Raw genomic sequence first — 15,732 nt, forward strand, 5'->3', positions numbered from 1 at the left:
TTGGCACTGTACAAATTTTATTAAGATAATGTTGAAGTAAAAAGAAAACGGTACAGAGCTTAGGCATAGAAGTTTCTGATTATCAGGGAATAAGGTACAGATTATCAAGGGGTGTGAAATTCAGTTTAGGAGCGGGTGGGGTAAGGAATACATAATCTGCAATCTCCCCGATTGGGGGTAAAAGTTTAACGGGTCAAAGTACAGACATTGAGATATGGGGGTATGTTGTCCATATAATGGCTACGTTCATTGTGGAGTATAATGAGCAGATACGATGATGAGGATGGATCTACCCTCATTTGGTGGGACTTAATGTTCAGTGAGTTTATGGTTCCAGTTCATATGGTCCAATGGACAAAGTCTCTCAGTCCCTTTCCCATAGTTGATGCACGATGTCGTACTGGCTCACACCTCCTGGTATTGTCGGTGGCCGGTGATGTGTTCGATGTAGATGTCCCTGGACCATCGGATTGTATCCGAGACCATGAGGCGCCGCATGAGCCGTGTGTATCGTCGACCGATCCCGCAGGTCTGCAGCACACGTTCATTGCAGGGGTCCCAAGCGCCCTGGGCTCTGACAATCAGGGCATCCATCTGCACCTCGTAGCCCTTCACTCTCAGGGTGTCGGCCAGGGGGGCGTATTTTTCCAGCTTACGAACTCGGGATTCGCGGAAGGCCGGGGTCCTGTTCTCGAAGGAGACCGTGATGTCGATGAGGATGATCTTTTTCTGGTCCTCCTCGGTGACTACGATCTTGATTCTGATCACACTTTTAGGCCAGGTCTACATTAGAAAAGATTTGCTGATATAGCTATATTGGTATAGTTGTACTGGCAAACTTTCCTTGTGTAACTACAATACACGGTTTATACCAGAAAAAAAATGCTTTTACTGGTATAGTTTATATTGATTCCCCAAGTGAAATAAGCCATTCCAGCAAAAACACTTTTATGCCGTTAAAACTGCAGTTACACTATGGCTTTAGCACTAATAGAAATCTCATAAATAATCATACCCTTAACTGACATTACAATAACAGCAAATGTTTGTAGTGTAGAACTAGGCCTGTATTTAGCACCATGTTGGTGATTGCATCTGAAGTGGGGGGTTTTACCCATGAAAGCTTATGCCCAAATAAATCTGTTAGTTTTTAAGGTGCCACCGGTCTCCTCGTTGTTTTTGTTGACAACAGTGTGGTTCAGAAGTGGTAAAATGTTCTATTGTACACCAGGGCTGGCACTGTTTCTACATTTCAATTAAGTTACTCTTCATTTAAAGTGTCAGATCAGAATAGGGCCCAGTAGATTAGATAGATTTGGTTTAATCAGGAACCCATTGAAACCAATGGTAGTTTTGTTCAATATTAGCAAATAAGTGGAAAAAAATATCAGTGGGAGTTGTATAGAAAAGAGAAAGATAGACATACGAAGGTCATAACATAGGTTCTTACACTTCCTTTTCAAAAAAGGATTTGAAGTTTGTAAACCATCATGTTTGGCATCAATAACAGCTTTTATTTGACACATCACTCATTCACCCTACTTCTTACTGAAGCTTCTCCCTTCCAAAAATGCAATGTAGTTATTCATTACTCTTAAAGAGAAAAAAATAAAAGGAATTTAACACTCTCTTTCTCTCTGCCTCAGATAAATGCAGCTTTGTCAGAACCAGATTGCTTCCCTCTTGCACACATAGTACAGTTTTCATACAGATAACCAATATATTTTCTATGGCATTTAATGTTCATGAATGTGAAAAATGTATAGCTCTAGCTAAAGGTCCACTCATAGTCCTGTACATGCACTTCATTCCTTTCTTAACATTCCTGATGAGGTCCATGATATATAAACCTATATACCACATATTAGATTCTTTAGGGCAAGTACTTTGTTTTATTTTATATATGTAAAGTATCAGGCACACCTGTGGTAATATATAAATAATAATATGCCACACTGGGTTTGTCCTGAGCAAAGCCTGCCAATTAACCCCAATTGCCTGATGATTTAGTTTATGTGCTAATAATAATAATATTAAAGCAAATAACAAGGGCAAATATTTGCTGTGGAATGGGCTGAGATGATAAATCACATTTCTTAATGTCCTAAATCAAATCCAAACAGTTTTCCATCAAAGCTAAAAGTTAAAGTTCCGATCATGCAGTGCCAACTGCCATGGAAGGCTTTTCCTGCATCAGACCTGCAAAATCTGCAAGCCCAGGCTGCTTTACATGGTTTTTATACAGATTTTTTCAGTTAAGGGGTGTGATTTTTTTTTACCAAAATAGTTATACAATTCCTGGTGGGGATGCAGCTATAGGGGTATAAAGGTATCTTATATTAGAATACCTTATTGTCTTTCTGTACAGAAATAAGTATAATTGTGTCCACACTTGAAGTTTGTACAGATATAACTATATCTCTATATTGAAGGCAGTACAACTTCTGTGCATAGCTAATCCCTAAATGACCCTACTCCGTCAACTCATGAGCACTACTCCCCTGCCAATTCGGTTTTTACAGTGTTTTTCTATAGGTTTTTCTTCTATACTGGGAAGGCTTAACAAATGTAGTTCCATATCCGTAAAAAATTGAAAAGGGAATTTACCAGCTTGTTTGTAAAATCTAGAAGAAGAAATGTATGGATCCAAAGATGATGTATTTAAAATTATTCATTGGTTCAGTAAGCCAGTATTGTACATTATCTGTCTTGTCTACTTTTCTTAAGAATGCCTATTATCTCATGTATGGAAAGATGGCATAGTTTGGAGGAGTGACCAGAGCAGAGGTGCGCAAACTATGGCCCATGGGCCACATCCTGCCCAAGGGACCATCCTGCCCAGCCCCTGAGCTCCCTGCCGGGGAGGCTAGCCCCCAGCCCCTCCCCTGCTGTTCCCCCTCCCCCACAGACATGCTGCTGTGCTGGCAGTGCTCTGGGTGGTGGGGCTGTGCGCTCATGCAGGGCAGCATGTCTGGCTCTGGCCGGGCAGCACAGCTCCAGACATGCTGCTCTGAGCAGCATGGTAAGGGGGCCAGGGCTGGGGGGTTGGATATGGGGCAGGGGATCCTGGGGGGCAGTAAGGGGACAGAGAGCAGGGGGCGGTTGGATGGGGCTGACGTTCAGGGGAGGGGTAGTCAGGGGACGGGGATGGGGGTGGGCTCCCGGGGGGCAGTTAGGGGTGGGGGGTCCTGGGAGGGGGCAGTCAAGGGACAAAGAGCGGGGGGGGTGGGTTCTGAGGGGGGCAGTCAAGGGGCAGGAAGTGGGAGGGGGCAGGGACCAAGCTGTTTGGGGAGGCACAGCCTTCCCTACCCGGCCCTCCATACAGTTTCACACCCCGATGTGGCCCTTGGGCCAAAAAGTTTGCCCACCCCTGGACCAGAGGGATGGGACACAAGAATTCTAATCCTCGTTCTGCCACTGACTCACTATATGGTCTTCACTCCAGCAAATAATTTAATCTCTGCTTTGGCTACCCTCACTATAATATGAGGATAACAATATTTATCTACCTACTTGGGATGTTGTGAAGATGAATTGATTAGTAAATGTTTATTCAGTGATTTATAATGTTTTATATATGTGCTATTTTCTGTAATAAAATATGCTAATTTGCCAGTGAGGTGATTTTTTTTCTAACATTGATTTTGTCCAGCTTTTTAAAACTGTAAAATTGTCTTGACATCATGCCAGCTAATGAATAAATATCTGCTTATGATGCTCTATGAATTATGACCTTGATTTTGCAAATACTTGCACCTATGCTTAAATTTAATCACATGAGCAGTCACATTGAGTTAAGATTAAGCACATGCAGAACTGTTTGCAGGATTGGGACCCAAGTCAAATTCTTGCACATATTTATTTGTCAGAAGACTCAGGAGGGAGAATTGAGAACAGCCGTTTTGTGGTAGGGCCTACAGGACAGATGTGATGCACATGTTTATGTGTGTGTGTGTGTGTGTCTGGCCTGGCAGTGGTGGGTCCGAAATATGCTTCTGTGATTATTCATGGGCACGGGCTGCTGTTGGCTAGAATACAGGCTTTTGCATTTATGTGTGCTTGTTCATAGATATGCCCTTAGTTCTTGTTCATAGAATATCAGGGTTGGAAGGGACCTCAGGAGGTCATCTAGTACAACCCCCTGCTCAAAGCAGGACTAATCCCCAATTTCTGCCCCAGATCCCTAAATGGCCCCCTCAAGGATTGAACTCACAACCCTGGGTTTAGCAGGCCAATGCTCAAACCACTGAGCTATTCCCCTCCCACCATATGGTTGTGCCTGGCTGCTGACACCAGACATGGTATAAAACATCCTTTACTGTCCTGAGATCCTTGTAGAGGACAGAAAAGCTCTGAGGCAGCATGGATAGGCACTGGACCGGGAGTCAGGAAAACCTGGGTTCAATCACTATTCTGCAGTGTGATCTTGGGTAAATCACTTTCCCCTCACTCTGCCATTTCCCCCCCCCCCCTGCACTCTGTGTCTGTCTTGTCTATTTAAACTGTAAGCTCAAGGTCAGAGACTCTCTTAATTATGTGTATGTGTAGTACCTAGCACAATGGGGCTCCAATTTCAGCCGAGGGCTGTAGACACTACTGTAATATAAATAAGTAGTTCAGGGCTGAGTGGCAGCCTATACTCAGTTGCTTCTGACAGATTTCAGAGTAGCAGCCATGTTAGTCTGTATCCGCAAAAAGAAAATGAGGACTTTTGGATGCATCTTCATTATGAGCCTAAAACTGAGCGATGGCCCTAATTTATTGATTTGTTCTATTGGGGGGTGTTGCAACTAAGAAATCCAATCTGTTTTTTTAAAAAACGGTCTTTATCCTTTTAACCTTGGACTCCCCCTTGTATAAAACAACTCTGGATTTGTTTAAAAGGAAAGTAATTAACTGAACAAAGTAGTGCTAATCACAGTGCTCTCGTCCCAGCTATGTTTATAGCTTAACGATTTATTATCTCTTTTTATTTCTAAATTGGCTTGAAGAAAACAATAGATAATATTTAATCCTTTCCATCTTCAGAGTATTTTACAAACATTAATTACTTAATCCTCACAGGTGGGAGTGTACTATTATCCCAATTTTACAGGTGGAAAAATTGAGACCCAGATGGATTAAGGCTGTATCTGTACAAGACTTTTTCTCTTAACATTTCCCATTGCTGCAGGTCCACCTGTAGTAGTGCTAGTATAGTCTGTTCATTGGTCAGAACTTCAGTTTTGTCTCATTCCCAGCGACAGAATTTAGACTGAAAACTCCACAGTAAGTTCTTTGATGACTTTGTCTTCGTACCTCATGGGGAAAAGCACCTTGCACATTGTTAGCAGTATGTAAATAATAATATTCACTCCAGGAGTGCCTTTTTGACTCTTCTATAGAACAGCATTAATCCAGAGGAAAGACTGTTAGCTACTGAGTCGTCAACACTTCTTGCAACTCTCAGACTGTGTCCACACTGCAGCTGATGGTGTAATTTACAGCTTGTGTAGATGTACCTGCACTAGTTTTAACCTAGGCCTTGTCTATACTACCAATTTTTGTTGTCAAAACTGCCGGTTGTCGACCCAAACAGTGAGTGCGTACACACTGCTAGGCGACTTTTGTCGGGGAAAAGGCCCTGTTTTGGCAACAAAATACATCCACCATCATGAAAGATTTACGTCTTTTTCCTCTATATTTTGGTCGACAAAGTGCAAGTGTAGACATCACGCTTCATTTCATTGCTTTAATTGGCCTCCAGGAGGTGTCCCACAATGCCCATTCTGACCGCTCTGGTCAGCAGTTTGAATCCACTGCCCTGCAGCCAGGTAAATAACCATCTGCCCCTCCCCCTTAGAAGCCCAGGGAATTTCTGAAATTCCATTTCCTGTTTGCTTGGCCTGGAGAAGTCTCATTGCATCTTCCCAGGTGACCATGGCGGATTATCGCAGCAAACGCTCTCCCGGTTGGACCACTGCAGAGCTGTTGGATCTGCTCAGTATATGGGGAGAGGAGGCTGTGCAGCTGCCCTTGAGCCATGGGAATTGGGATACCTACGGAAAGATTTCTCAAGGCTTGTGCGAAAAGAGCTATGATCGGGACACACTGCAGCGCAGAGCAAAGATAAAGGAGCTGAGGCAGGCGTACCATAAGGTGAGGGAGGCAAACTGTCGCTCAGGTGCTTCACCTGAGACCAGCCAGTTCTATAAGAAGCTGGATGCTATCCTTGGTGGTGACCCCATCTCCAACGCCAAGAGCCCTATGGATACTTCAGAGGGCATGGAGGCAGCGGATAGAGGACCTAACCCAGAGGACAAAGTTATTGATCAAGAGGTGGAGTTAGATAAGGATGTGCAGCTCCCAGCGGGGTCACCTGGTGGGGCAGGCAGCCAGGAACTGTTCTCCACTCCAGAGGTGTCTAGCCAGTCTCAACAGTCGCTCTCCGGCGAACAAGAAGCAGGAGATGAAACTCCTGGTAAGTGGCTGTGGCTTGTCTAGAGCAAAGGTGGGTTTGGGGTATAGAAATGTGGGAGGCTGGCTGTGTTTCTGTGAAGTAGACATTTCCCTGTGTAGATAATTGGTATGGCGGAACAGGGTGTTGATGCACGCTGAGATCGAGAGAGATCTCCAGGAAAGTTTCCTGGAGGTACTCGGCAATCCTCTACCAAGGGTTCCGTGGCAGAGCAGCTTTGTTCCTTCCCCCACTGTAGGAAACTTTCCCGCGCCTTTCAGCAATCACTTGTGCAGGGACGAAAGTGGCACATAGGCGAGCAGCATAGGGAGCAGGGTGGAAGCCACAAGCATGCAGTAGATGTACCCTCGTTTCCCTGCTTACCCTTAGCAGTGAGATGTCTGCTAGAATTACCCCCGCCTGTGGAAAAGTGTGGGAGAATTTTAGAATTTGTTCCCCAGAGTGCTGTGCCACAACCCTTTCAAAAAGTGTGTGCTCTTTTCCCCTTGTAGAGCGCCCCCACTGCTGCCAACACTCACCATGCTTTGAGTGTTCGCAGAGATGTGTGCCTTGCTAGGGTCAGTGAGAAAGTGATGCCAATGTTGCAAAAGGTGTATTTAACAGATACGTTTCAATGCAGTGCGTGAATTTAACAATTCCGCTTCTGTGCATTGTCCCCTGTGTTTCACCAGATGTAGCCTCCAGGAACACCCCAGACACCCCGGCCAAGCGTCACCACCAGATAAGAAAGCACCCAAGACGCAGCAAAGAAGATATGTTCCAGGAGGTCCTGCAGTGCTGCAATGCAGAAAAAAAGTTATGAAAGGAGTGCTGGGAAGCCGAACGGCAGGACAGAAAAGAGAATCACGCATTTGTTAAGGATGCTAGTGGGCGGATGCTTAAAGTAGTGGAGGAGCAAACGCAGATGCTGAAGTCCTTAATAATGCTGCAGACTGAGGAGATAAGTGCTCGACCTCCACTGCAGCACATTCAGAACTCTTTTCCATGCCCCCCTGTAGGGGGAGAGTTTCCATATTTCTGTTTTGGTTGTTAATACCCATACAACCATTTTGAATTCCTGACAACAACAATTAGGAATCCATCTTTGCTGCCTTTCTTCCTCCTCCTTTGGGATAGTTTCCTGCCCTTTTTGCCAAAAGGCGGGCAACCGGGCAACCATGTGACATGCAATCTGTCCAGTAACAGTAGGGTATATAAGGGCTAGCATGTCCGAGGGAGGGTGCTGCCCATCTAAGTGGCAGAGTGCTGTACTCAGGTGTCTATGCCAGAGCACCGTGCCTTAGGGATGTGGGAGGGTTTAACATACTTGCACGCAAGGGTGAGCTGCTAGCTGCCACCCTCTCATCCAGATCTTACTTGCACCCATGACGCCGCACAGAAGAAGGAAGAAAAGTCACAGAGTTACCACTTATCAGTTGCCTGGGGTCCACTTCTCACCCTGCCGTCACCTGGTCGGTTCCGGACCCGCTTCGTGCCATGCGGTCAGGAGGCTCCAGATAAGCTGTAAGAAATGGTAGAGACCTTTTAAGTCCTCCATATCCCTTACCTGACACCCGTCTTGGGGAGGGAGTAAACCCTTTTGGACTCAGTCAGTATAGTTATAATGTCACCTTTACCTGTTTGTTTTACTTACTTGTGATGGGAGTCCCTTAGAGTATACCCAGTTTTCTTACCTTGTTGAGCTGTTGTTAGTCTAGTAAACGTACCTGAGTTTTACTCCTGCACTTCCTTGTTAGTTTTTACTTTGGACAATCTTAAAACCCCGATGATAGAGGTGGGTAGGGAGACGAATCTCGTGACTGGTCTCCGGCCATTCTAAATCCAGTCAACACCACCAGCCCCAAACTCCGCCCACACATTCCTTTCCACCTTCTGGGACTTCTCGGTTTCCGCTTCACTTCACCCCCTCGGACAACTTTCACAATGTCAGCTGGACCTACACACAGCTGTGAAAGTCTGCCCTTTCCTGGTTCTTCCTTTCCCACCAAGCATCTGTGTGTTTGTGTGTGCTATTTCTTGTGCAATAAAAGCAAACTTTTATAATGGTAAATCATCTTTAATTTTTTTCTACAAGGTGAGATTGCAGGCACTGCCCAGGCATTTAAATCACTTTATTACAGGAATATAAGGCCACAAATGTCACCATTGCCCCCTAGGAAAGCTCCATGTAATGTAACATTGAAACAACTCAGACAGAGATATATGTTACTGGTGGTCACTGTCAAAGTGCTGCCTCAAAGCCTCCCTGATTCGAATAGCTCCCCTCTGGGCTCCTCTGACAGCCTTGGTATCTGGCTGCTCAAAATCAGTAGCCAAGTGGTCTGCCTCAGCACTCCACTCCTGAGCAAACCTTTCACCCGTAGCTTCACAGAGAATATGCAACGTACAGCATGTGGCTATGACCATGGGAATATTATCCTCAGTGAGGTCCAACCTGCCGTAAGGGCATCACCAGTGCACCATTAATCTGCCAAAGACACATTCAATTGTCATCTGGCTCCTACTGAGCCTGTTGTTGAACTGCTCCTTAGTGCTGTCCAGGTGTCTCGTGTAAGGTTTCATGAGCCACGGCTGTAAGGGATATGCAGGGACCCCCAGGATCATTAACACCCCCCACTGTAATCTTCTGATTAGGAAAGAAAGTCCCCGCTTGCAGCTTTCTGTATAGGCCAGTGTTCCTGAAGATGTGTGCATCATGCACCTTCCCAGACCACCTGCTTTGATGTCAGTGAAATGCCCATGGTGATCCACAAGTACCTGCACCATGGAGAAATACCCCTTCCTATTGATGTACTCTGTCGCAAGGTGGTCTGGTGCCAAAATTGGAATATGTGTGCCATCTATCACCCCATCACAGTTAGGGAAACCCATTTCTGCAAAGCCATCTACTATTTCACACACATTTCCCAGAGTCATGGTCCTTTGTAGCAGGATGCGATTTATTGCCCTGCACACTTGCATTAACGCAGCCCCAACAATCGACTTCCCCACTCCAAATTGATTGGCGACCGACTGGTAGTAGTCTGGAGTTGCCAGCTTCCACACAGCAATTACCACATGCTTCTCTACTGAGAGGGTAGCTCTCATTCTGGTGTCCTTGCGTCGCAGGTCTGGGGCAAGCTCCGCACACAGTTACAGGAAGGTGGCTTTCCGCAAGTTCTGTAGCCACTGCTCATCATTCCACACCTGTGTGACGATAAGATCCCACTTTTAGTGCTTGTTTCATGAGCCCAAAAGCAATGGTTTACCCTATGCACCTGCTCTGTGAATGCCAAAAGCAATCTAAGGTTGCTTCTATCCATATCACGCAGAACGTCAGGCGTCTGCGAGTCTTCTTCAGTTATGAACTTCACAATTAGCTGCACTGCCATCCGTGATGTCTTCATGACAGTTAACAGAGCACAGGAGATCAGTGCAGGATCCATCCCTTCTCACAGAGATGCCAGGGTACACAGCAAAGAAGGGCCATTGAAAAAATGCTGTGAAAGAAAGCCAGAAGCCCATGGAGTACTGGGACAGAAAGCAATGCATCACGGGACATTTAGCACTGTACCAAGATGTGCTGTGATCTGCTCCGTCATCCCATAACACCTAGTGACAGAAGCACTGTGGGATAGATACCTACAGTGCATTGCTCACACTGTTGATAATGGTTCTCCCACTGTGGATGCGATCTGCTGACAGAAGGAGCAAGTATGAATACAAAATCGTGATTTTTAACATGTTGACTTTTGGGTGTCAACGTCATTTTTGTCTACACAAATTGGTAGTGTAGACATGGCCCTAGTTAGCTTGCTGCAAATAGCAATAGGGAAGTGTTACCATGGGTTGTAAAAGCCCACCTGGCCCCCTGGTTACATACGCGCATTGGTAACCTGCACTTAAGCCAATGCTGCTGCGTCCTCACTCCTATTTTTAGTGAGCTAGATATTAAAGCTAGCCTGGCTATGTCTACAGAAGCTGCAAATTATACCCCCACTGGCAGTGTAGATGTAGCCTCAGTTATTTGTTGGAGGTCTATCCAAGTACTGACCCAACACAGCATGTGTATTCTAATAGTATCATAACATAAAGTGACATGGCTGCTGCCAAGGTATACACAAGATATACGCAAGCTCCAGTAGACACTGTCCTCAGTACTGGTTCCAAGGGATCCAGAGTATGTTGTCAATGAAATATGGATTCAAGGCTCCACTGTTCAGCTCAAAAGGAAATAGTGTGGGTTATTGTGTCCATCTGCAAATTCTTCATACACTTCCACTGACCTTTTATAGCCCCCAGGATCCATTGATAATATACATATTAAGAAAAATAATGGTTCCATTAAATTTCCGTCATATTGAAGACGCTGCAAAACTCAAATGTCACTGGTGTAACTGAGTTCAGAATCTGACTCTGTATCCTTAACACAGTCTTATGTGTCTAAGGTATTACAGTGCATATGTGATATATGAGCTTTCACACAAGATTAAGGATGGAACGTAATAAGTCTCATATAAGCCATAGGTCTGAGATTTGTAATGTCTCACTGCAAACACAAAGAAAAATCCTTCTGCATAAGAGGGATATGCTTTTAAACTCCCTTTAATGCAAAACAAAGGAGTCTCCCTTCAGATTAAATTTGGCAGGTCTGTTTAACATTACTTAAACAATGTCCACATTAGCCTCCAATAATGTATTACATTGAATTGTACAGGGAATTCAAAAAGTATCCAGTAGAGGGCAATATGCACATTACTTGTGCATCTGGTATTTTAAAATAGATTTACTAGGATGAAATCATACATGTAATATATTCAGAATGAATGTTAAACATATTTGGATTATGTGGGTAGTTATGACTGTTGTTAAATATAATTTTACTCTGTAATGATAGCATTAGCCTATGTCTATAAAAACAATTGTTTCATCGTACAATAACTAATCTTATAATTAAGATTGTTTAATAATTTATCCGCTTGTTATTTAAATCATAAGCCAAGGAAGCTAATAACCTTTACAAATACTACATAAAGCCATGAATTATAAATTTTTAGTTCAGATCTGTGAAGATTTTATTTCTCAATATAATTTAGAAATATACATCAAAGGTCATACCCATTTTGAAACAAGTGAATTTAAATGTGGGAATACACATTTTTACACTGAAATAAACTTTTACTATTTACTAACCACTTTGTAACCACAATAAATTCTCTCTTTCTCTCCATATGTATCTATATCTATCTCATACAAGACACAATCCCATTTTCCCCTGCAGGTCACTTTTAAGACACATTTGGTTTATGGGAGTTCAGCCACCGTTGCAGCTCCCTTGGGCTTTCAAAAGGTATCCTGACCTTCCCTCTGCTCCAACTCATCCCTTTCCATTTAGTCCAACTCCCCAAAAAAGACATGAGCATACAAAGGCTCCGATTCAGGAATGTACTTAAGCAAGTGGGACTTTTCATGTAGTTCTGGATGTGTTTAACTACCTTCCTGGATCTGAAAGTCAGGATCCCTGTCTTTATGTTTAAGATTTGGTACCATGTCCTCTTCTGCCTACATTTCAGCACAAATATCTTCCTCCTACTTTCCATACCCCCTCAGCCCTTGAGCTCTTTTCTCAACCAGAACCTCCTGCCTTTTTGCTTTCTCTGCCCACTCTTATTTCCATGGCTTCCCTCATGCATTTCCTTGTGCCTGAAATGCCCTCCATAGCCAACTTCACAAGAAGAACTAACCCTCTCCTCTTTCAATTCCTTCCTCAAAACACACATCTCTCTGCCATAAAGGCTGACATGAAGAGAGTATTAATCTTCTCCTCAGGGAAGCTTGTAAGAAAACAAATAATGTTGTCCTACTAGGTTCTTTTTACTAGGTTCTTTTTACAGACGTCAAGAATTATAACATTCAAAAACCAGTCGGAGAACACTTCAGTCTCTCTGGTCACTCGATTACAGACCTGAGAGAGGCTATCCTTCAACAAAAAAACTTCAAAAACAGACTCCAAGGAGAGACTGCTGAATTGGAATTAATTTGCAAACTGGATACAATTAACTTAGGCTTGAATAGAGACTGGGAGTGGATGGGTCATTACACAAAGTAAAACTATTTCCCCATGTTATTTCTCCCCACCCCCAACCCCACCGCAACCCCACCCCCCACTGTTCCTCAGACGTTCTTGTTAACTGCTGGAAATGGCCCACCTTGATTATCACCACAAAAGGTTTTCCTCCTCCCCGCCCCCTCCTGCTGGTAGTAGCTCACTTTAAGTGATCACTCTCCTTACAGTGTGTATGGTAACACCCATTGTTTCATGTTCTCTGTGTGTGTATATAAATCTCCCCATTGTATTTTCCACTGAATGCATCCGATGAAGTGAGCTGTAGCTCATGAAAGCTTATGCTCAAATAAATTTGTTAGTCTCTAAGGTGCCACAAGTCCTCCTTTTCTTTTTGCGAATACAGACTAATAGGGCTGCTACTCTGAAACCTGTCTTTACTGGGCCTGTCCTCACTAGGTGCTTTGAGAGTCTTCCTTGGTGGATTTTTTTTTTTTTAAGGTTTTAAACTCTGGGAGACAGGATGAAACATCTCCTGTTTGTTCTGAATGGTGCTGAGCCCGCCAGCAGGGCTGAACAAATCGAGAAGGCCCAAACTTGGCAGATACTGAGCAGCCACATCTCCCATGAAAGGCAACTCAGTTACCTCACAGGACCAGGACCAGACTTCTGTGGTGACAGTGAAAGGCCTGTTACTTGGCTTCATTGTAAAAATGGTGCAGAAAACCAAGGTGAAAGCAAAATTGCAGCTCCAAAGTCTGGATTTAGATTGGGAGGCAACCTGCAAAGAAGGAAATATTGGTTTGTGTGTTTGGATCTGATATTTATAAGGTTTTGTTAAAAAGAAAAGGGGTGTGTGTTTGTGTGGGGGTGGTCTGGGGAGAAAGGGATGGGGATGGGAGAGATGCTGTTGGTATTGTATGTTATAAATGTAGGCTTTTCACCGGCGAAGTCTCTATGAGAGCTATGAAAGTGTGACATGACAAAAGACAAGAAAGAGTGAAAACTGAGCAAAACTGGCCCGTCTGCAGAAGGAAAGGTGCCTGTTACTGACAATGGGTATAGGCCAGGAGTGTCCAACCTGAGCCTGAGAAGGAGCCAACCAATGTATGTTGCCAAAGAGCCACAGTAATACATCAGCAGCCCCCCCCCCAATCATCTCACCCACCCCGCTCCCAGTGCCTCCCACCCACTGGCAGTCCTGCGGATCAGTGCCTCCCACTCCCTCCTCACACCTCAGCAGTTTTGTGGCATGCAGGAGGCTGGGGGGGAGAGAGGAGTGAGGACACTGCAGGGTCAGGGGAGGGGGCGGGAAGGGGTGGAGTGGGGGCAGGGCCTGTGGCAGAGCCAGGGGTTGAGCAGTGAGCACCCTCGGCACTTCGGAAAGTTGGCGCCTATAGCTCCAGCCCCTGACTCCGTGCCTATACAAGGAGCCGCAAATTAACTTCTGAAGAGCCGCATGTGGCCCCTGGTATAGGGAATGGGTGCAGTGGAACCTGCGCCAAACGTGGGCTAGCTGCAAGGGTAGCCCAGGGCAAAGCAGGCTCAGCACCCTTTCAGAAGGGGGGATTAAAACCGAGGGAAAGGAGTGGGGTGGGCCGAGGAGAGGGGAAGAGTGTGAGACTAGGGACAGGGGAGAAGAAGGTGGGAGAAAGAAAAGGAGGACTTGTGGCACCTTAGAGACTAACAAATTTATTAGAGCATAAGCTTTCGTGAGCTACAGCTCACTTCATCGGATGCATACAGACTAACACGGCTGCTACTCTGAAACCTGTGAAGGTGGGAGAGGTAGTGGCTAAGGATGGGGGGGGGAGAAAGGGGAAGAAAAGTTGGAAGAAGAAGAAAATGGGCAGTGAAAGGCAGGGGCCGGGGAGAAGGGGAGGTGGGAAGAGGGGAAGGAAAGGGGTGCGGGCGGGCCGGGAGTCCGCCAGGGCCCAGCCTGTTTGCCATTAGCCTGCAGCACGGTGGGGATGGGAGGAGAGAGCGCCTGGGATGCTTCCTGATGAATAGCAGAGGGTCCGGGCCGTGACCGCAGGCTCAGCATGTGCTGGAGTCTCGCTGCACTTTCCCAGCCCCCCTGCCAGCATGGGGGGAGCGAGGGGGAGAGAGGCAGCGAACGGGAACAGGGCGATCCGCATCCAGCAGCGCGACCAGCAGCCCGGAGCCGCAGCTTCCTGGAAGCAGAGGCTGGGGGTGGGGGGTGGGGGGCGGACGGGACAGGCAGCCTCGATAAGGCGGCGGCTATCGGGGCGCCAGCTGCGGAGCTGGGCGGCAGACAGCGCGCGCGCCCGGCGGGAGGTTCGGAGCCCGGGTCCTTCCCGCGCCGACGGCAGGTAGGGGACACGGCGCTGCGCGGGGGGCAGACCCTGCCGGCGGCTCCCCACGTGCGGGGGAGGGTGACCCGAGCTCGGGTGGCCGGGGGGGGGGCGCAGAGGGGAGGCGCTGCCTGCCGCCGGTGCACCCGCCCCTGTGGAAAGGGGCTAGAGACCCCAGAAGGGGAAAAAAGATGCTTCCCTGGGGGTTTTCCAGCAGGGGTCGGTGCACCTGCAGGGCGTGTGCATGCGGCTCCCAGGTGTGTAGCCACTCCGAGATGTGCCGGCACCTGGGGGGGGGTGCGGGGGGGGGGTACAGTCACCAGCCACGCTCATGCATCTAGCTGTGGGAGGGGCACAGGTACCGAGGGCTGCAGATGCACCTACAGGGGGTGCACGGCCACGAAGACCCTTGAGGAGGGTGTAAATGCACACGCGGGGGAGACCCGAGGAGCCGGAGGAAGTGGGTGGCTGTCTGCAGCAGGTGGACAAGCAGGGCAGAGGCACAAGACACTGCTTCTTCCACCGTGTATTTTGGACGTGTCATTGCCTGGGCTGGTTACACTGGAATGACTCTTTTTTGACTGCATGGAGATTGTTTTATTCACTCATAAATATAGCCTCAGGTTTTGGGTCTCAGGCCAGTTACATTTTGCCGTTGACAATGTTTAGATTCTCTGTAAAAAATGTGTCGATTCAGTTGGGCCATATGGAAATTGAACTGGTCATCAACGAAGGAAGCACCGTGTTACTGGGGAAAAATAAAGTTTTGTGTTTGTGTTGGACAGCGTATGGGATGGTGGTCGGAGCACAGGGCTGGCATTCAGCACTCCTGGGGTCCATTCTTGGCAACAGAACCCAGTCTTAAAAAAAAAAATCCCTCTGTGCCTCAGTTTCCCCAGCTGTAAAATGGGGATAAT

At 46.4% G+C, this 15,732-nt stretch overlaps 1 protein-coding gene across 3 annotated transcripts in view; it reads left to right on the top strand.

The window, feature by feature from the left end:
• Positions 1 to 14,356: 14,356 nt before the first annotated feature.
• Positions 14,357 to 15,732, top strand: part of RIPOR3 (RIPOR family member 3) — a 70,904-nt gene continuing 69,528 nt past the window's right edge. Inside the window, exon 1 of one of the 3 annotated variants that reach the window (XM_038369025.2) lies at positions 14,357 to 14,833. The gene's annotated coding sequence lies outside the window, so the exon portion shown is untranslated. The remainder of the gene's footprint in view (positions 14,834 to 15,732) is intronic. The other 2 variants (XM_038369030.2, XM_043495541.1) reach the window with 2 other exon arrangements.

This window comes from Dermochelys coriacea, chromosome 13 (assembly GCF_009764565.3).
Source record: "Dermochelys coriacea isolate rDerCor1 chromosome 13, rDerCor1.pri.v4, whole genome shotgun sequence".
NCBI lineage: Eukaryota > Metazoa > Chordata > Testudines > Dermochelyidae > Dermochelys > Dermochelys coriacea.